Source organism: Polyodon spathula, chromosome 19 (genome assembly GCF_017654505.1).
Source record: "Polyodon spathula isolate WHYD16114869_AA chromosome 19, ASM1765450v1, whole genome shotgun sequence".
NCBI lineage: Eukaryota > Metazoa > Chordata > Actinopteri > Acipenseriformes > Polyodontidae > Polyodon > Polyodon spathula.
The window spans coordinates 9,696,157-9,718,993 of record NC_054552.1 but is presented as its reverse complement, the minus strand read 5'-3'; the positions used below and the strand labels follow the sequence as shown (position 1 = coordinate 9,718,993).

Below are 22,837 nucleotides of genomic sequence, written 5' to 3'. Positions count from 1 at the left end.
ATGGAGAAGTCAGACAGTGCAGTGCTGGGTGGATGATGCACATATCTATGGGAACTGAGTCAGACAGTGTAGGTGGTGTGTATTTGTGTTCACTACACTGCACGCTGCTTGCATGGCCTCAGCACCCTTTGAGGCAGCACCTGTTTAATTCCATAAACCCTGTCCTGTTGCAGCCTGTCAGGCCTGGCAGCTCTGTTTCCAAGCCCCCCTAAATCAATGGGTGGCTTCTGGACACAACTTCCAGTTATGAAAGAATTGCGATTGTGACCTATTTTACCATTCGATTCAATCGGTGTTTGGATATTAGTTTCTATTTTAATGCACAGGGCCATTGGCACTGTTTACCGTTGGTAAAAGCTAAAATGGGTGAAAGCTATCTCAAGCATATGTTAAAAATATCTATCAAAAAGGACAGAAGACCGACATGAATATCAATATCTTAATGTTATTTAAAGGTCTCTGCATCAAAAAATACAAGAACTAGCCGCAGCATATATCATTAGAGGAATTTAGTGAGTTCTGAATATCTCCAGTGCCATCATATTGCTACAGTTCAAATTTCTTCAGAAAACTAATCTCTGTGTGTATTTCAATACAGTGGAAGATTGAAGTATCCATTTATATTTCACTGGTGTTTCCCCCAGGTTTATCCCCCCCTTATTAACATGACTAATACTAATTCATGGAAAGAGATTTGCATGAATAGAGCAATTGGCACGCTGGATCATAATCTTCTAGTTCAATTTAAAGCATGTATATTTTTGAATGACATACAAAACCCATTGCCAGCGTACTCTTTTACCAGCATACAATGAACTCCTAGACATTGATGCACTTATTATTATTATTATTATTATTATTATTATTATTATTATTATTATTATTTGCAGCATCTGTTTAGATAGATATTCTATAGAGATTGTGTTGTAACCTATAATGGCATGCTCAGTAAATCTAAATCACTTAAGAAAATGAGGGTGGAAATGATGCATGGAGCAGATTATAATCTGCATTTACAGATTGAAGAGTCTACATATATTCCCCTTTATATAATGCTTTGGGTGATTATAATAGGAGGGCTTAATCCTGGTTCCCATAAAAGATCCTGCTTTATTTAGAATTCTGTCACGCAGGTCCGACATTATAGTAATATAATAATATATATTATAATATATTATTATTATTATCTATTATACAAGTAATTTGAATATATAATAATAACTAATGTTTGGAACATCGGGTGTGGCCATAAATCCCAATTGTCGCTCACTTCCATTTACTACATAGGTCTCAGTGTGCAGTTGTGTTATAGATGTGTTCATGTGTTTTCATTTTAAAATAAGATGGCTAGTACTAGACTGGGTAAAAGAAAGGTCTCAGTTTGCTTGCCTTGTACTCGGTGTATTCGGGGTCAAAGCACAGCACAGAAAGCAGCTGGTTGCTTAATGCAAGAAGAAAGACATTAAGTAGAGGTTGACAATGTTGTGTCTTCTTGCTATTTAGATGGCCACTTCTGTTTGGATCAAAGGTGACTCTTAATTAATTTGCAGACAAGAAAAGCTGGCTTGTTTTGTATTGATTTTATGTGTTATCATCTTTAATGGTAACTTTCACTGTATTCTCTAATACACTTTGAGGTAGTTTTCTTTAATTATTATTAAGAATGTAGTACTTATAAAAGATGAGGGACTGTTATTGTATCAACAGGCACTGTGAGAGCTTCTCTCAATCCTGACCAGTTACCAACGAATTACTGTGTGCTTGTAACTGAAGACGTTACTGTATTGTTGATAAATAATGTGATGCTATTTCATCCAGTAAATCTGTTCGGATGTATTTGTGTGAAGTAAATTCCTTCTTGAGACAAACAGTGTGAGACAGGCTGAGCATCCCTGTGCTGACAGCTGGGGGCCTCTGCTGCAGACCGGCTGGAGGTGTGAGTCTGCTGTTCTGCTGTCAAAATCAGCCTTTCTAAAAGGAGTTCAAGCAAAAGAATGAACATATTCTACAGCATGGCCTAATGATAGTGAATGGACAGGCTATATAACTTCAGCATGTGTTCCACAACAAACAGTGACATTTTTATAGTAGCATAAGAGAATGCAGATGATTGTGTTGCCTTTTTATTTTGTGCTATATCCATTTTTTTTCCTAATAGTGTTACCAAAAACCAGAAAGGACAAAGGTCTAAAGATGGGATGTTGTTTCACCTTTAATGGAATCTACCATATGGTATATTAGCAATTGGATACAAAAAAATAAATGAGGCAATAGACAAGTTCATTTCTGCAAGTATACCCTACAATAGTCCCATTAATGGCAAAAAAAAACAAAAAAAAAACCCTAGTTAATATTTTATTTTTCTCTTGTAGGCAAGATTTGCATTTTATAGACACCTGTCCTTTGATGTAATTTTTGAGTGCATCATAATCTGTCATTCTATGCAGGCTGTCTATCCAATCAGTACCTCACATTTACATTTTTTTTGCATATTGTCACAAAGATGGCTGGAGTGGGGGACATCAGACCAGAAACAGGAACCAGGAAATAAACAACAGAGAGGTGGATTTTTGGGGAAGCTGAGCAAATGGTCTCACTCAGCATTTAATAGTGCACAGACAGACAGAAAATAAAAGGTTGCAAGACAAACAAAAACACAGGACACGGCACTGATTGCCAAAATAAACAGACAAACAAAACAGACTAACACTAAACAAACACGGTGAGCTGATATTTTACTTGTTATTACTACTATTATTATTATTATTATTATTATTATTATTATTACCTCCGTCTCCAATCCCGTTCTCCACTCACCGAACACACAACCCCGAGTGAATGAAAACATGCTGCTTTCATACAGTTGTACCGAGACTCGATTGCTAATCAATCATTCAATTGGAGTCGAGGTACAATATACATTTTAAACACTTGTATTACACAGACCCGTTTATATCCCGTGTACCAATGACTATACTCCAACATTAACACACAACATACAACACAAAATACACACTGGGGCGGGCCCTTTGCCACACATATCTACAGAACCACTTGTCCAATTGTTGTTGAGAATCTTGGGGTGTATGCCCACCTGTCAGTATGTCAAGCTGTTTGCATATGTCTAGAGAACTGCTTGTCTAATTGTGATCAAACTTGTTAAAGACAGCTAATTAACTAAACGTGTGCATGTGTGTCTGTATGTGTTTCTGTGCGTGTGTGTGTGTGTGTGTGTGTCAGGGGTGTGTAGGTTTGACTGAATAAAAGCTTGTGGAATTTTTACTCAATGTAAGATTAACCAAAAAGTGTAGAAATTCTAACCTCCCTCTCTAAAGTTAGTTGATTAATTCCTAACTGTTTGATATATAGAAATGGATTCAGGATCTTCACTGTGTTATCTGGTCAGAACAAACTGTTCAGAAAAGATCATATTATGCTGTAAAGAAATGTATGTTGAGGGAACATGTTTTTTTTTTTTCATTTCAAAAACATATATCTTGTTGGAGGACAGTAGCAACCAACGTTTGCAAGCTTTGCTTTTAGGTAATTCCTTGGTTATTTCAACACCTTCTTTCCTGTCAATATCCAAGCTACAAGGGCTTTACTTCTAGATAACTTCTTATCCAAAGTTGATAAAACGTGCTAAGGCCATTCTTGGTACAGCAGAATTCTCAGATGTAGCATTAAATACTCCTAGCACCAAATCACTTGTTGTAGGTCACATGGTTTTATTGCGGCTAAACCATATGAGTAAGTCTGACTCACAAACACAAAAGTTTACCAGCTAATTGTGACTAGCCTTGTAGCAGCAAATGATAAAAACTGCGATAACCATGGCCTGCAATTTGCCAGTCTACTTTGTTATTATTGTTTAATTCTGCCGATCTACATTCAACGGATGGTGTGTGTGTGTATGTGTGTGACTGTGGGGGGTGAAAGAACATTCATAAATTAAACTGGTAGCCTGGAATTCTTTATGAAGAGAGTTGTTATAAAGATTTACAGTAGGAGCACAAATAACCAGCCATGCATATCTGTATGCACGTGCCTGACAGTGACAGATCAAGAGAGAGCCTACAGCAAAAATTAAATAGCAACAAATAAAATAATAAATAAATAACCCAACATCTGGCTGCTTCTGCAGCACAATGCTGAGCCCTGATCCCTACTGTATTGCTGTGTGTTCATGTATTTTTCATTCATGTTTTTTTCCCTGTTCTTTTTTTCTCACAGGAGAAAGCGAGATGAGCGTGTGTGTGAGAGAGAAAGAGAGAGAGAGAGAGAGAGAGAGAGAGAGAGAGAGAGAGAGAGAGAGAGAGAGAGAGCGACCTGTGTACATGGGTGGGTGGGGTTTGAAAAGGCTTTCTGTCAATCAATTCAGTGAGCTGAAAAGAAATGAAAAAGAGGGTGGGAGGAGAAATAGAATTGGGGGGGGGGATGAAGCCCACTCAATTTAATCAGGGAGGTGGGCAGTTAGGACTGCAGACGTGCTCAGGGGCTCAGTGATTGGTGATTTCTACAGAGCTATTTCACTCTCCTCTTTTGCTAGTTGCCACGGCTACAAACAGCTACCTACTGTACCTCACTAGCCAGCCAGCAGACTAGCCTCCACCCCCAAAAAGTCTTCAAAGGAAAAGTCCAGGGAAGGAAGGAGACCTGAGCAGATTGGTACTGTACCTATCTAGCTCGCTGTTGCCTTCATTTGGTTGAACACATTTTACCTGCTGCTTGCTGTGCTGTGAATATTAATTGTGTTGCATGATCTGGTGCTCACAATTGCACTATCTTCACCATGTAGAAAGGTAGGAAACTGTTGTGCATGATTTCTCATGGCTTTTTGAGGTATTTTTGTTGTTTTTTTTCAATACAATATCGCGTGCATCTTGTTACACTCTGTAACAGACATTAAACAATGTTGTATCAGCTATAGGGCGATATCTATTAATTAACTTAATGGTGTTTGGCAACAATCTTTAAAACAGTCAAATGTTTTTTTTTTCATAACCATGTTTTATTTAGCATAATATAAATGTACTGTTAAATATGGACAGAAAATAAACAGACAGAGAATGTTAAGAGCCACCAGTGAAGCATACTTCATAGTGTATTCTAAGCATGTATGAATGATTGTTAAAAAAAAGCACAGGTTGCCTGTGGCAAATCTGGAGTGTACATCTATGTGTTTTATCTTATAAAAATGAGGTTGAATTTTATTTTTTTCCCCAGAATGTACTGTACACATGGCCAGTCTTATTCTGTTATTCTTGTTGTTGGTATCATATGCCATTCAATTTGTACTGCTTTGTTGTATGCAATTATAGCCAATTTCAGCAGCACACAACAAATACTTAATAAACAAACGTTCTGGGCATTTAACCACCACATAAGAAAACCATAATTTATATCATAAGACAAATGGATGGAGAGAGTGTTTAAATAAACTGCATGCAGTTTACATATATTTATATTTATTATTGGGGGGGCATGGGAAAGTTGTTTTTAAGAGAATATAATTAAATTAAAAACAGACATATACATACCTGAACAAATGCACACATAAATCCATTCAAACATACAGTACATACATAATATACTTGCACACATGCATACACAAACACACACAGTACTGTAGATTTCCTACTTATTGCATAGCCTAGTAGTAAGTGGATATAAACAAATCATTGATCTAGTGTTTGTCACAAATAACTAAAATCTTAATGAGTAAAAATTCAACAGTTATAACCCAGGGACTGTATTTATTTAAAAAGCACTAGTAGTTGAATGCTTATTGATCGCATAGCTGAAAATATGAGAAACATCCTGGATTAAGGGGCGCTCTTACCTTACAAATATGCACAGAATGATTAAAAAAGATCTTTTTTTTTAAACATGCTTACGCCATTTCTTGGACTCAAGTACAGTATTTCATTACTTTATAAACTATTGAATAATTAGGAAACTGAAGCCTTTTACTTTCAAGCCTTGAGATTATGTCCCATTAGCAATGCAGTAGAAGTCCATAGTTACAAGCATGCTGTATAATTGATTGTGTATGTTTGATTGACACTAGTGAATGCGGGTATAACACAGAGACTGTACAAGGCATTTATAGGATTCATTCACAAGACGTTTGTGTATTTTGACTGTGCATTATTCTGGTGATGGTGGAAGCAATGGTTTTAAGTTGCTCAGCCAGAGCTGGGTATTGTGATGGATTTAGTTAATGCTTGTTCATTTCTGGAGAATGTTGAGTTAAGGGATTATTACAGAAGGGGAAAGTTGCTTTTGACAGCATGTTTTACACTACTGAAATAAAACTGCAAGAAATGCCAAATTAAAAAAAAGACTATATCAAATGAAATACAAATGCATTGCTTTGTAATCATACTGTAGTTTCCACAGATCTTATTTCAATGTGCTCTGTGATATATGTGGATCACATAACCGCTTAATTAATTGCTAAAATATAATGACTTGGTGTCTACATTGCCTTCTGTGCACTCAAAAAGTAGATCTTGTTGCCAGTCCTGTTTGTATCCCTACCAGAAAGTAATTCCCTTCAAACTGGTATATCTTTTGCAAAATGATGAAAAAGACTAAATACAATAATAGCTGAACCATGTTTCAAAATTAAATGACTGCTATAGCGTCTCTTGTACTGTATTAATAATCAAAAGTCACCTTTTAAAAGCTGACTGAAATTCCTTCTTTCAAATGTTTGAATGCAACAGTTACCAATGAACATTTCTTTAGATACTATTGCTTTTGAATAGATGATGTGAGGTTGGTGGGCGGAGCTGCAGTATTAACAATTAGAGTAGCAATCAGCAGCCAATTAACAATTGATTACCAGTATTGGAGATGTAATAATCGGTAATAATCGAAACAGTCTAGCAAGGGAGAGCATTGTTGAGTTATGTTGAGATTCAGTGACACTGCTCAGTCTCCTAACAAAGGAGAGCAATGTTGAGATACGTTGAGTCATCACACAATCAATCTTAACTCCACCAACTCAAGCAGTAATGGGCACAATTCACAGAGATTTAAATAATATGTATTTTCCTTATGTTGTCAAAACTGGGGCTGTTCACTCAAAACTACAAACATAACAGAAAACATGGATTACTATTATAATTGTTTTATTTTCTAATGGCTCATTTAGTGGTCCCTGTAGAACTGTCGTTTTGAATGCTTCACTTATTGTAGTGTTGCCTTAAACAACATTGAGAATATGTCAGCCATCTTGGACTGGTAATGAAAAACAAGAAACAATGCTAAAGTTGGATCTTTTATTGGACTAACATATACAAGCTTTTCAGAGATTGTTACAAATCTTTACAAAACTGTTAGTTCTCATTCAATATAAATGCACATGTATACATATCTCTATACATTGTTGATGTATGCACTTAGCTCTTCACATACTATAAACTGCAATATTAATCATTTAAATCTACAATTGTATTATTATTATTATTACTGGTGTTGTATTTAAATCTCATCATCACCCTTTCTCATTTATCAGTCAAATTATTTGACTCTTCCCTTAGAATGTTACATGTACAACAAATATTGCAAAATGTGTTAGTAAATGACTTGTTACATTGCAATTTGATATAATAGTTTCCAAGAATAACACTGTATATATTTTCCAGCTTCATTCATAATGCAATCTTTTCCCAATCTTGGTAAATTGATTGTAATTTCTGGATTATTTTTTTAAATTCAGTGAACAAGATTCTTTTGGACTAAATAGTGATTATTTTTTCATTATTTTCTGTTAATCTGTCTGGAGAAAGTACTTTTGGCTAACGTATATATATATAATCTATATATAATATATTGGTTAAGAAAAGAACAAAATGTGAAAGGAGAACATAAACTAAATGTGTGGTAAACAATGCAATTCAATAATATAAAGTGTTTGGGATCAAAACTAAAGATGGGTTAATTAATAAACTGGTAAATGATAACTGTGTGATAAATAAGGAAAACTAGATGTAATTAAGCCTGGCTAGAATAAGCACTTTTGTTTAGCCGAGACCATACCTGGCAGTATTAGGACCCAGTAGAGGTTACTGGAGTCAGGACCAACTCCAGGTTTAGTCAATAAACTAACTAGCAAACTAATTATGTTTAAAAGGGTGTGTGTGTATGTTTCAGTGTGGGTGACAGTAGGAGTTTGGCTGGAGAGTTGGAGAGCAAGAGATCTGATTGTTATTGTGAGTATTGTGAAACGTGAAACGGGAAAACAAACTATTGGAAAAGGTATTTGGATTGCGATTTGGTTTTGGTGACAAGGTAACAGGCTTAGACTGCCTCGATATTAGTTAGGAACATCGTTTGTTTAGCTAGGGCCTGAGATCAGGTTAGGTTTTGTTTTGTTTATTTTCTTTTTGTTGTAAATAACAAACTCACACTACAGCATTTCCTGGCATCCTGTGTCTAAAGTGATTATTTGGAGAAGAAAAGTGTGGCCAAGACTGAGGAAAACCTGCTTCCCTCTGCAAGAAAGCTGAAACTGGGACGGAAGTTCACCTTTCAGCATGACAACGACCCAAAGCACACAGCCAAAGCTACACAGGAGTGGCTAAGGAACAAAAAGGTAAATGTCCTTGAGTGGCCCAGTCAGAGCCCTGACCTAAATCCAATCAACAATTTGTGGCCTGACTTGAAGATTGCTGTCCATCAACGCTCTCCAAGGAACTTGACAGAGCTTGAACAGTTTTGTAAAGAAGAATGGTCAAATATTGTCAAATCTAGGTGTGCAAAGTTGGTAGAGACCTATCCCAACAGACTCACAGCTGTAATTGCTGCCAAAGGTGCTTCCACCAAGTATTAACTCAGGGGGGTGGAGACTTTCTATAGGCATTGTGTGTGTGTGTGTGTGTGTGTGTGTGTGTGTGTGTGTATATGTGTATATATATATATATATATATATATATATATATATATATATATATATATATATATATACTATATGCGGGGCTGTGACGCCCCAGGACACTTCATGTGGGAGGGGCCCCCCTCCCGACATCAGGCGAGTGGGCACCCGTGTCTGAAACAAGAACTGCTGGAGTTGGATGAAGCAGGACTGGCTGGTGCTGAAGACCAGGGACAGGGGGAGCGTTTGTTGTTGTTGGAAGCAGAGAGAGAAACAAGTAAACAGACAAAATAGTTTATTTAATAGCAGCCCATCCACAATGTAGTCTTTATTGAGCTCTTCTGAGATACAGAAAAAGATAATTATGGCAAAAGAATGAATAATATTTGTTCCCTAGGTGTATTTTTTATATTTCACTTTGCTGTAGATTCTCATACATTACCCCACTGCACCACCCTATCCACTTGTAGTCAAACCAATATTTGAGAATATGGCCGTATGTAATTACACAGAAAAGCCACTCACTAACTGTGAAGTGTTACCCAATTTTTCTGCTAGTATTTCTTTTTCTTCTTAATGGACACTAGCATATGTTATATAATCCCCACGGGCCCCTATCACCTTGAGAATAAAGGTACTTCTTCTTTTTTCTACGTTTGATGCTGGAGGTGGCTTGATCTCCGAGGAGAGCTCCCCTGTGTTGAAGTCATCATAACAATTACTCTTTCAACTAAAGGTAGCTGTGTTTGATGTGGTAGTCATTGTGATAACAAGTCTTCAAAATACTGTAAGGAAGAACTCAGGCAGAAATCTGCATGCAGTCATACAGTAGGCGAAATCAGCATGCAGTCATACAGTAGGCGTTATATATTTATATATATATTATATATATTATATCAGATATATCTTATTATATATAGATATATATATATATATAGTGACTTATAAGATGCCGGTTTGACTTTTATGTCTTAAATAAAATGTCATTTCTTTAAAGTTCAATATATAAGTTGGGCCCGGTACCGTACGATCTAAACATGGACAAGTTAAACAAAACTCTCATGTACATGATTGTTAACAATACAATCGTTAGCAATTATTTTACAAACGTCTGTTTCAGCCAAAGATCCAGACACGATTGTGCTCCTCAGGTTTCACCTTGGGGAGAAGGAATCCTTAGACTTAATAGATATCTGAGATCTGACTGTATTGACAGTATAATCGTAAATCTCGAAAAACTACTCACTTCTAAATCTTTTCTAGTCATTTTTGTATTACTTTTGTATAAATACATGTTAATTTGGATTTATATGTTGTTTTTTTCTGACTTTATGTGAACGAAAAGACACACATTTGCCCGTTTTCCCATTGGAAATAGTGATATTTTGAAATATCACTGTCCTGGTCACAAAAGCAAAGTTTGTGGGGAGTAATAGCCATTTTCTATACTTTTGAGGCATAAGCAATTAGGAAATAACACTTACTACCCAGGAAAAAAAAAAAAATTGTTACACGGTGTAATGTATGTTACTTTGGGCATTAATCCCAGTGCTTGTCCTTTTCAACCATTAGAGGTAACAGCTTGCCACTATAAAGCTCATCTCCAATATAATAAAACATACTATACAGCCTGAATTAAATACATTGTTGTCTGCCTGATACAAACGGCGCTCAAACAAAAGTTATATCTGTAATGCAGGGCCTTGCATTGAAATCTTGGAGAAGTGATTCTACATGCAGCATTTTTGTATTTTAGCTTAGGGTTTTTTTAAGACCTGATGATCTGGTATCGTATGTATTGACTACCGATTGAGTGCTTTTGAAGCATTTAGAGTGACTAAACTCAATCCCCAGTACAGAATGGGATAATGCATATATACAGTGCCTATTGGAAGTATTCACCCTCCTTGGACGTTTTCACAGTTTGTTGTGTCACAACCTGAAATTTTGATGCATTTAAATGGGATTTGTTTTTTTCCTTTGATTTACACAACCTACTGAATACTTTGAAGAGGCAAGAGAATTTGTATTGTGAAACAATAGTTAATGAAAAAAAAAAAACTAAAATGTCTTGGATAGATAAGTATTCACCCCCCTGAGTCAATACTTGGTAGAACCACCTTTGGCAGCAATTACAGCTGTGAGTCTTTTGCGGTAAGTCTCTACTAGGTTTGCACATCTGGATCGTGCAATATTCGTCCTTTCTTGTTGTCAAAATTGTTCAAGCTCTGTCAAGTTGGATGGGGATCGTTGGTCAACAGCAATCTTCAAGTCTTTCCACAGATTCTCAATTGGATTAAAGTCCGGGCTTTGACTGGGCCACTCTAGGACATTCACTTTCTTGTTTTTAAGCCACTCCAGTGTCGCTTTGGCTGTGTGCTTGGGGTCGTTGTCCTGCTGAAGGGTGAATCTCCGTCCCAGTCTTAAGTCTTTTGTAGACTGAAGGTTTTCCTCAAGGATTTGCCTGTATTTAGCTCCATCCATTTTGCCCTCTACCCTGACAAGCTTCCCAGTTCATGCCGATGAAAAGCATCCCCATAGCATGATGCTGCCACCACCATGCTTCAAAGAGGGATGGTGTTACCTGGGTGATGTGCTGTATTGTGTTTGTGCCAGACATAACACTTTGCATTTAGGCCCTTCTTACCCAGTTTCTCAGTTTGCGAGGATGGTCTGCTCTAAGCAGATTCTGAGTGATGCCATATACCTTCCACTTCTTAATGATCGACTTGACTGTGCTCAAAGAGAAATCTTTTTATACCCCTCCCCTGATCTGTGCCTTTCCACAACTTTATCTCTGAGTTGTTTTGAAAGCTCCTTGGTCTTCATGGTAGTATCTTTGCATTGAATGCACTACCCAACTGTGGGACCTTACAGAGACAGGTGTATTTAATCTGAAATCATGTGAACCACTTTTATTGCACACAGATGGACTCCATTTAACTCATTGTGTGAATTTTGAAGGGAATTGGTTGCACCTGAGCTTATTTAGGAGTGTCATAGCAAAGGGGGTGAATACTTATCTAATTAAGACTTTTTCGGGTTTTTATTTTTAATTGATTAGTTTTTTCACCCCACCCCTCCATTTTTTCATACATATATATATATATATATATATATAATATATATATATATATATTATATAATATTAAAAATATATAAAGAGAAGAAAGTATTTGGGAGGTCAACTCTCCAGGAAGCCTCTGTCTGGACCTTCAATCCTGGCTGCTGTTATCCAGAGTAGAAGTGGGATCAAACAACAGAGGTTATAGGGAACAGGACTGGAACACACTCTAAAAATAAACAGCAAACTTGGCTTTGGAAATATCTAGTGGTTTACATTTGAAGCTGTCTGTGTCCCTTTATTATTATCCCCCGTTGGGGATGCAGGCCGGCCTACATACAGTATATCACACCTCCATTCTAACAAATATCTAGAAACCTGCTGGCCTAATTGTATTGAGACTTGCTAATGATATTCTTTACCCACAGTATTGATAGTATCATAACAGGGGGGTTATTAGAGGCTGTCTGTCTATCTGTCAAAGAATCACTTGACCTGTTGTAAAGAAACTTGCTTAGAAGTCCTTTAGAAGAAGCTAAATTACATATGTGGTTGTATTGAGACTGCCTGTCTATCCAACTGACCCTCTGTATGTCTCACTTATTTCATGTATCTATCTAGTGGGGCGCTCTTTTAACAGCCAGTTTTAAATCTTTCCTAATTCAAGCTATTTGAGTTTACTGTGATTCACATTCAAAATGCAAGCTCAGTGGAAGGCAGAAGAGTGCAAAGTGCTCATGAAGCTTGTTCAAGCTCCACACACAGGCTGTTTTTCATTTCTGGGAAGTGTTCCCTGCAGCCCTGTCTATCTTTACTTTGATAAAGAAAAGAGCAGTTTGATAATTGTATTTTAAACAAATGTAATCATCATTATTGTAATGTATCATTGTAATGCATTCTGGTAGGGTGGGCTTTTATTAGGGGGTCACATGTTGATTCTTGGGGGGGGGCCTCATGTTTAGCACTCTGGTCTACGTGGTTGCAGAGTAAGCATCTTGTGACTGACAGCAGCAGAGGATATTGATGCCGGGAAGGCTCCTATCAATACGTAGATAACAAACACTGAGGGCAGGTATGGACCAGCACAAGTAGCTGTGCAGGATGGGTGTTCACCTAATACTGAGGCCACTTTATTAGGAAACACAGGAAAATAATAATAATAATAAAGTGACCACTTCCGGATAAATTACAGACCGCTTACAGATTCATAACTGAATTTATAAATGTTCTATTGCTTTCTTATTGAGCCCTGTGCACTTACCTAGAGAGTTTGACGGGTTTAACCAATATTAAACAAAAAAAAAAAAAATAATCACGTATGTATCTATGAGTACCAACCTTGTGGCTAGCAGGGAATTCATAGTTATTATGTGAACAGGCGTCCGTTCTGCATCGACACAGAGAAGAATAATCTTTTTCATCCGGAGGCTGAATTGTTCTATATTGTAAGTGTGGGGTGAAACAGAAAAAAACTAAACAAAAAAAAAAAAAAAAAAACAGCACTTTTAGAGATGTGACATTGAAATGTCTGGTTTTAGTCTGAAGGTCTATGCTAGAGAAACTGAAAAATTGGCCTGAATTTTTTCATGGTTGCAAGCTGGCAAGGCAGGTGTAGGTTTGGTGAAAAGGTAGTTTAATTAATACAGCATTAACCACATCAGTGTTTTCAACGGAGGATCGTAAACATTTTAAACACGTCAATGAGTTTTTCGAGGGAGATTTGATTATTATTTATTATTATTATTATTATTATTATTATTATTATTATTATTTATTATTATTATTATTATTATCAGGTTAGTAATATTTAGATTTCTTTACCAGTCATTGAAATATGAGGAAGCTAATTAAGGACTGAAGGACTGAATTCTGAACAGTGTCTCCTCTCATCGCTCATTATGAAAATACTGTAGTTGTATTGTGCTTTATTCAGACTTATGTTTTAGATGTAATGTGAATCCTGAAGCTATTTATATTTTAATAGCTAAAGTCCAAGTTGATACTTCATTTTCATATTTTATTTCATTTCTTACTAGTATAAATATCTATTTTTACATAGGTCATTATTTCCCGTAATTATGGCGATATAACAAGCACCCTTTAATACATTTAGAAGCATTGTGGTGTGCAATACACATGATTATATACAAGGTGTGCAATATATTTGAATTCAGTTTACATGTGCATCAAGTTAAGGGGTTTTACAAGGGGGTGCGCTTTATACAAGGAATGTTGCGTGAACCTGCTCAGTTATGTATGCATTACAGGGAGTGAATGTTATAGTTTATAAATGACGGTAAATACAGTGCACAAAACAGTTTTCATTTTATCGCGTTGTTGCATTATTACTTTATAACCATAAGTGTTGTGTTATTACAGTGCAATACAGTGTAGTTAGAGACTTATTGTAAAGTGTTACCAGTAATATTTAGCAACATCCTTGGCTGATTTGAACATGGTTGCCATGGAGCTACACAATTAACTAGACATGGGGTCCATTAAAAGGACTACCAGCAATATTAGTGTTCCATAATGCAGGCAGTATCATCTATGTTGACTATCTCCACCACACATTAAAATGATCTAAATCCGTTCCTCTTTGCTTAAGACAATATTAACAATTATGCCTATGATACCTGACAGAACACCCTGTATATATGTAAGAAGAAGAATTTTGGTGATCATACTCTTTATATAAAAATAACTGTAGAGTATCATAGCTGTGAGTCATCTTTGGAAGGAGAAGAATGAATTTATATATTTACTTAATACACAACAATACTCCCATGTGCCATACAGCTGCTACATAATAAGACATGTTTTGTTTAGCTGATGCGTGTGTCTTGTACAGAACTAGTCAATTTAATTAGCACTACAGATAATCAAGTGAGAAGAGGGATAATCTTGAATGAGGCTATGCAGGTAGCATTGATGGTCAGGTTTCCTACAATGATTTTATATTGCCAGGGTTTTGAATAAAGTCTGTAAGCAGATTAATGATAGTCTTTTCTTATCTATGCTGCTGGACCACTTCACAGTTCAAGTGACTTAGCTGCAGAAAAATTAAATCCAGAGCAGTACTGAGACTGTTTTACTTGCAAAGAAACAAAAAACGGTGACTTCCATATTCCAAAAGTCAACTTATTAAATTTTGACTTGACAGAGGCATAAATTGGTCCTACTTGAAAGATGTATGAACTACTCCTATTTGTAAACCTACAGACTAGGTGTGACTTATTAATGCTGTAAAGTTCAAACTTCTGATAATTTCAAATAATATACCTAAACCAGGGAAGTTCTGAAACCCAGGACAGTGCAGGGCAAGTTTCAAACCCTGGTGCTAACAATAGAAATTGTCAGTTGCATCCTATTTTTTTTTTTCTTCAGAAAACAAAATACCTACATTTAGAATACTGTCCATTCATAAAATGTAAGAAAATTGCCATAATGAAAAATAAAGTAAAAATAACAAAAGTACACATTAAATTCACATGCATCTAAAAATTAATTTTGATTCTAAAATTCATACTGGATTGATATGTTTTGCAGATTTTCAAGCTAAGAGAGCTGTTTCAATTGCTTAAAACAGTAAAAGAGTAATTTTATTTTTGAATACTGTGTTTTCTCCTCCATTCTGTACCTGTGCTGTTTCTAAAGAGGCAGACACCTTCATTGAATCCTTCAGTGTTGCCTTGTTGCCGTGCTTTGCTGTTCTTAACCCCCCCCCCCCCCCCCCCCCCCCCCCCCGTTTTGTGTTTCCATAGTTACTGTCTTGCGTACGTCATCACTTCAACAGCCTCCTCTGTGAAAGACACAGCTCCATGTCTATTGTTTTAAAAAGACAAGGGGAGCATCTGAAGGCCCCTCTTCAGGTTGTTCTGTCAAATTATGCACATATAATATCACAACACTGTTATATGCCATTAAAACCACAATAATGCAATTACAAAATATAGACAATGCTTAGTTTTCAGGGCAGAATAATTCAAACAATTTGTATATGTAGAAAAGTAAATTATATTAAATTAAAAAGTAAAACTCCTTTAAGAAATGACAAACACTTTATTTTATATTTGTAAAAAAAATGTAACTACATATAAAATATCACATGATTTTCAATTGAATTTGTCAGATTCATCTGTAATTCAAATTACATCAGTTATTGTCACATTCAACCCTAATAAGCAACCTTTTTTTGCTGATATTTGTCTGTTCATGATATGTGCATATTATGTTTGGAGTTTAACATGAAAAAATGTGCAGTGTACCATACATCAATGTTTACTTCCAACACATTGTTATATGTTCTTATAAAGTATTTCATGAGCAGTTGCAATGTATTTAATGGAATAAAACCATCAGTGAGAAGCATACTGTTTTTAGTAAGGTTCCATTTTGGGGAGGAAACCCCTTGTAGTGATTCTGGTTGGAAGAGATCAATAGTGTTATATGCAAATTATTAAAAACAAATAGTGGAAATAATGGATTATTTGTTAAATTTGAGGTTGAACAGTACAGATTGTAATAAATAATAATAATAATAATAATAATAATAATAATAATAATAATAATAATTCCAAGTAGTTTTTGTTTAGATCTTGGTATTGGGGTTTGAATTGCAGAAATGTTTGACTGAATCACAGTAATTATTAATCACTGTATTTTTTTCTTTCAAAGTTATGTGCAACTGACCATCAAAGCACCACCTGACACACATTGTAAATGGCATACAAAAAATATGTATTTTGGATTCAAGATGAGGATTATTTGCTCTAGAAGTTACATAAAAGGATAACTTTTTTCATCAGCAGAGAAGTTCACTTTAAAACTATTTCACAAGAGAGTCACAATGAATTATGGACACAAACAGTATAGTATTCATGTTTTGATAATACGATGCTTTAAAGCTCAGTTAAACAGAATACAAATTAAAAATGCAGTATGCCTGAAAACTTGAATTATGCTGTTTTTAAGAACCTTGAAACATAAATGGCTCTATTTTAGTGATTGGTATCTTTTTTCAGGATTCTTCACTAGAAGCCACAGCAGATCCAAGACACAATCAATAGGACCCAAGCCTGCCATGTGACTAAGTACTCTCCATCCTCTCTCTGAATGGTAAATATCTTCTTTATTCAGCTTAATGGTGGTCAGAGATCAAGGATGCAAGTGCAGTTTACAAAAGTTGTAGAATCTGAACCTTCTTTCTGTAGGTGTTTCTGTTGTGCCTTTTCAAGCATTACCAAACCTTGATACATTTAGAAAATACTTACTGTCAGGGTCTCTTGTACCGCTTCTTTTTCAATAATAGCATTTACATGTATTATTCATGTACCCTGAGTCATTTATGAAAGCAAACACAATGAATTCTACTGCATGCATCCATCATGACTGTGAGAAGAGAATCCTTCATTGGTTTACGTTTCATTATATTTCATGATATGTCAGCGATAAGTAACAGAAGTTGCTGTTTTTGTTAATGTTAATGTTTATATAGTAACGAGGGAGGCGAAAGCACACTCGATATAGCCTCTAGTTATAATTGTTATATGACATGTTTTTTGGTCTTTCCTTTATTAAGTTACTGGATTTTAAATAACCAGTGGAACCCTTTGTGACATCTTGTTATTGCAGGATAACCCAATGAAATTGAAGAGAGATTGTGATATATAATCTGGAATATACAAATAGATTGATGTACTGTTTATATACAGTATTCATATATGATATATATATATATATATATATATATATATATATATATATCTATATATTATATACTGAGTACCGTCCCCCTCCCAGTCTAACGAGGGATTGCTCCTTTTTAGAAAAAAAAAAACATGTGAAAATGCACACTTTGGTTAGTTGAAGTGCTCTTGTTTAATCTGTTTGTTTAATTGTATTATTTGTGTTAATTGTTTAATTGTTAATTGTTTAATTGTTAACCCCTGCACCTTGCTATCATTGTAAATTAGACCAGGTGCAGGGTATTTAAGGAGAGCAGCCAGCTTACTCAGGGCTGGTGCTGCTGTAGAGTAAAGAGCCCGAGTCATAAGGTCTGTTTAAAATCTACGTTTGGTTTTGTAAAAATTAGTGTTTTGTTGTCGTGTTATATGTCAGGTAAACAGATTAGCTGTCCTGCGTGTTAGACAGGGACCTGCATATGTTTAGTTAGTGTTCCGAGGGAGCTGGGTGGTTGTTTGTTTCTGTTTGTTTGATTTATTTTTTAATAAAAGTGCGCGAAAGAGCTTTAAAAATCAAGGTTTTTATTTCTGGGTCACATTCTTAAAAGGGCACGATCCCAAATAACAACCAATCTGTTCACATATGGTGTCAGAACCATGTGAACATGGAACAAGAAATTAAAAGAAATGCTGCTGCTCAGGAGGTAAGCAACAGGCAGTGAAGAGAGAAACGGGGACTTCCAGAGACGGAACCAACGGCACTGGAGTTAATGTTTGAGGGGGGGGTGAGCTCAACACAGTAGCCGCCGCTCCCAGAGACCAGAGGGGAGGAGCCGCCGATTCCAGAGCCCAGATGGGAGGAGCCGCCCTCCCAGAGCCCAGAGGGGAGGAGCCGCCACTTGCAGAGCCCAGAGGGGAGGAGCCATGGGCGAGAGAGTGCAAGGTACTGGCACAGGCAACAGATGAGGGGAAGGAGATGAGGAACCTACCACCACCACAGCCCCGACCACCATCCTGGAGATCCAGTCCAGCGCTGCCAGGTACGGTCCCTTGCCCCTTGCTCCTGGACTCCCTGCCCGTCTACCTGGACCTCCCTGGACTACACCTAGAGCCCAGGAGTCTGCACCACCGACCACATTTCCTCCACTGGTCCCCTACTCCGCTCTTCCCAAGCACCAAGATGTCGCTGAGCTGCTCCCAGATGTTGCTTGTGCTCCCCCTGGTCACTGCTTTGCTCCTCCTAGGTGATTGGACTTTGCTGCTCCGGTCCCTAGTAGCGGACCTCTGCCCGTTGCTGCAGCCACCTGTTCCCCGGCCGTCATTGCAGTTGCCCCAGTCAGCCCGGTGGGGTCCCTCGTCGCTGTTTCTTGGTCTCTTCCTGGAAGCACCGGAGGGACCAACCCACCCTCAAGTTCGCCCGTGGAGGAGGGCGAAGATTAAGGAGATGGGACTTGAGGGTGGGTGGTCTTTTAAGGGTGGAGGGAGGTGGCCATTAAATGGCCGATGTCTTGTAAAGACAGGGGGAAGGATGTGTAAGGTGGCAGGGGGAGGGTCAGATTCCTCCCTGCCTCAAAAAAAACATGTGAAAATGCACACTTTGTTTAGTTGAAGTGCTTTTGTTTAATTTGTTTGTTTAATTGTAGTATTTGTGTTAATTGTTTTATTACTTATCTTGTGCACGTAGCTGTCATTGTAAATTACAGACAGGTGCAGGGTATTTAAGGAAAGCAGCCAGCTTCCGACTGGAAGTCATAAGGTCTGTTTAAAACCTACGTTTGGTTTTATAAAAATTAATGTTTTGTTGTCGTGTTATGTCAGGTAAACAGCTTAGCTGTCCTGTGTGTTAGCCAGGGACCTGCAAATGTTTAGTTAGTGCTCCAAGGGAGCTAGGTGTTTGTTTGTTTGATTTATTTTTGAATAAAAGTGCGCAAAAACTCTTTAAAAATCAAAGTTTTTTTTTCTGGGTCACACCCACACCTCCGCCCTCAGGAAAACCACGTGAGTAAGCCAGGATGAATTGCACCTGGCTCTAATTTAATTAGCAGATAGGTATAAAGAACAGGTCTGAAATTTTGTGTTAAGGCTAATGCCTGGGGAGAGACCTGTTTCATTGATAAGACAGTTCACTATTCTATATGGATAGTGTAAAGACACTTTGGTTGGACTAAATCCAATCCAGAACCTGTACGTTACCTTTTAAATTCACAAGAACAAAACCAATCTATAAAAATCAAGAGACCTGTGCTAAGCACGACAAGGAAAGACACTGCTTTTCTACTAAAATCTGTGTCTGTTTATTTGTCTGGCTGTAATTAGAAAGCACTAAGCTGCACAATAGCGAGAAGGGAAGGGCCATCCACAAGGACAAAAAAAGAGGGTCTGAATAGGGCTTGTGATTGAAAAGTGGCGAGAGCTATTTATGTGTGGGCGTAATGAAAGCTAATCTTCCCCTGCCTCTGCCTCCAGAGGGCTCACCACCCTCGTCCCAGGAGTCATAATTTGATATTGGATTTGAATTTCATCAACAACAAAAAAGAAGAAGAAAAAACTAAATGGAGAAGCATGTTGAAGAGGCTACAGCTGCTATCCTGAAGGAGGTCTCTCCCCAGCACCATTTCACAGATACAGGGATGAATCATATTCATTAATACACTGGATGGAATGAGTAACACACCTCGGCCCTGATCTTCGATCTTCACGCAATCCCCTCGCTGAATTTGTGCCTGGCCAAAAAATAGTGCTTTGGCACAAAATGAGAGATATTCCAAAACGGCACAAAGAAGTTGCGAGACATTGGAATATAGCAGTTTTTTGAGCAATTCACAAATCTGTTTGTGCCTCGCAAAACCGTTTGAGCATTCGCTACCAATATAGCAACTGCACACAACAACCAAGCGAGAATGCAAAATGATGGACAGTCACCATTAGAAATGCGACAAGCTGCTATCATTGGTGTTGCCACAGTATGTACTGATATGACAGCAGACGAGACAATATATCGTGCACACATACATACGGACCATTCAAATACACAATTGGCTCCATAGCTAGGTGCAGAGATGTACTGATAACACTACTGTTTTATTGAATATGGACAGTATTGTATCACAAGGAAATACTATAGAGGTTTCTTTAAACCCAGCTGATCCAACATAGTTGTATGTTTTTGAAGTAAAATAAAAAAAGGCTTTGGATACTGTCTTTTTTCTGATTGATTTTTTTTATATATATAAGTCGGGCCATGACAAAGTCTAACTGTGGTAGCACACTCTCTGATTTGTAGAGGTAACGAGGTCATTCACCTGCAAAGTAAACATCAATCAAGCATTTTTATATACACAATACACAGAAATGCGTTATGTTATTCATTCTACTCACCCATTTGAACATCATGATTAAGCCGTTTGTAAGGTTTTGAGTGTCGCTGGAATGGATTTTTTTCATTATGCCACTTTTTTGTAAGAATCATAATTCATTCTAAATACGCTCCAGAAATGTTAGTTGTAGCCTACTATGATTTCTCAATAAATGAACGGTCTCTGTACAATTAGCAACACCGACATTCAGCAAACTGGACAGCTGCATAAAAACAGCCAGAAATTACAGTTAACAGAACTGTTTGTCCCGCCTCAGCTAACTTATGATTGGATTGCTGCAGAGAAAATACAGGTCTTTGATTCGTTGATCGTATCACCGCTCTGATTTTAGGAAAACGTTAACTGCAGCTGCCCACCCCTCACCCGTAATGCACAGCAAGCTATGGAATAGCCAATTAAAGCAATGGGCCACAAGATGGGTGTATGACGTATTTATACAATTAATATACGAACAGGAATACCCTGTTTACATGGCATGGAATAGCTATTCAAATTTCCTACTATTCCAATACAACTGGAATCCTGATAGAACAGGACAACTGGAACAGGTGCCCAGATAACAATATGGGTGCAGTCAATTGCATCTACCACGTGCGGCAGGTGTGCGACCTCATAAAAACCCTGCATTATCTCCTCACTGTTTGCTCTGGCACTGGGGAATTTAATATGTTCCTCAGCACGTCGCAGCAATGCGGTTGTGAACCAGTCGAGGTGGCGGATACGGCTGACTGGGTGATCCCCACTATATCACCTGCTACCTCCTGGAAGGTCCCGGTAGCCAGGAACACATACAGACAAATAACACCAATTGCTCAGACATGGCATGACAGCGCAGGTTTGTACTGGCCAGGTCATCATTCAGCATGTGGCATATGTGAGTTGAGACCATACCTGGACACAACTTGCTCATTGTTGAGGTCCTCATATGTGTGCCGAGGCTGGTGCACACTTTCAGCATATCTTCGCCTATGTCAGGGTTGCTGTTGCTGGGTGTGCCTTGCATCATTCACATCCACATGTCGACGGTCACGCTGCATGCTACCCACGTTTCCCATTGTTGTCTGTTTGTAGTCAGTGCTGGAATGGTAGTGTGCGCGGAGTTAACGCAGTCCTTTTACAAGCAGTCCTTATTCTGCATGTCACAAACCAGGTTTTGTGCTTGGCACATACCTTCAAATATACCAGGATCACACATATTGTCAGCCACTCTCCCCATATTCCCCATATTTTATTTCTGCACAACACAGAATGGATTGTGACGCACAAAAGGACGTTTCGAGTATGGCAACTTGGCACAATTTCGGCACAACGGCCATTTGCGACACACATACTCCTCTGCGCGGTGCGCAAACCTTACGAATATTGGGCCCCTCATGTTTTGCAAGCACAAGGCTTGTGTTTGGCTATTGACGATAGCTTGAGGTGGTGGCTCGAAGGGAGGTGTTACTTTTCAAAGAGGCCCATAATGACAAACTTTATCTTAAAAACAGGGATATTTTTTGCTAGGGAAATATCAGCATTCATCTGAAATAGTGACTGAATGTTGCCATAGCGCAGAGTAATACAGTCTGGTTGTATGGGGTGACTGCACTTGAGGGGTTAACCTTTTTGACCATAGAATATTTGTTGTTGTTCTGTACTCTGAATGCATTCGCAATGTTCCTGTAGAATCAGATTGATTTCTGTAGTGAAGAGTCCTTCACTGGCTCAGTTTCCCTCAGTTAGCCTTCATCACCACTAATGGGGAGAGCTTGCAGTTGCCTCAGCAACCAGATGCTTTCTTACGAGCACTGGAGAGAAGCTTGACTGAATCTGGTTCAAGCAGGGG

At 37.6% G+C, this 22,837-nt stretch overlaps 1 protein-coding gene across 2 annotated transcripts in view; it reads left to right on the top strand.

Moving 5' to 3' along the window:
* Positions 1–4,500: 4,500 nt before the first annotated feature.
* The window catches only part of ptpn5 (protein tyrosine phosphatase non-receptor type 5), a 41,607-nt gene continuing 23,270 nt past the window's right edge, over positions 4,501–22,837 (top strand). For both annotated transcript variants that reach the window (XM_041218083.1, XM_041218084.1), the window contains exons 1-2: positions 4,501–4,802; positions 16,973–17,066. The gene's annotated coding sequence lies outside the window, so the exon portion shown is untranslated. The remainder of the gene's footprint in view (positions 4,803–16,972; positions 17,067–22,837) is intronic.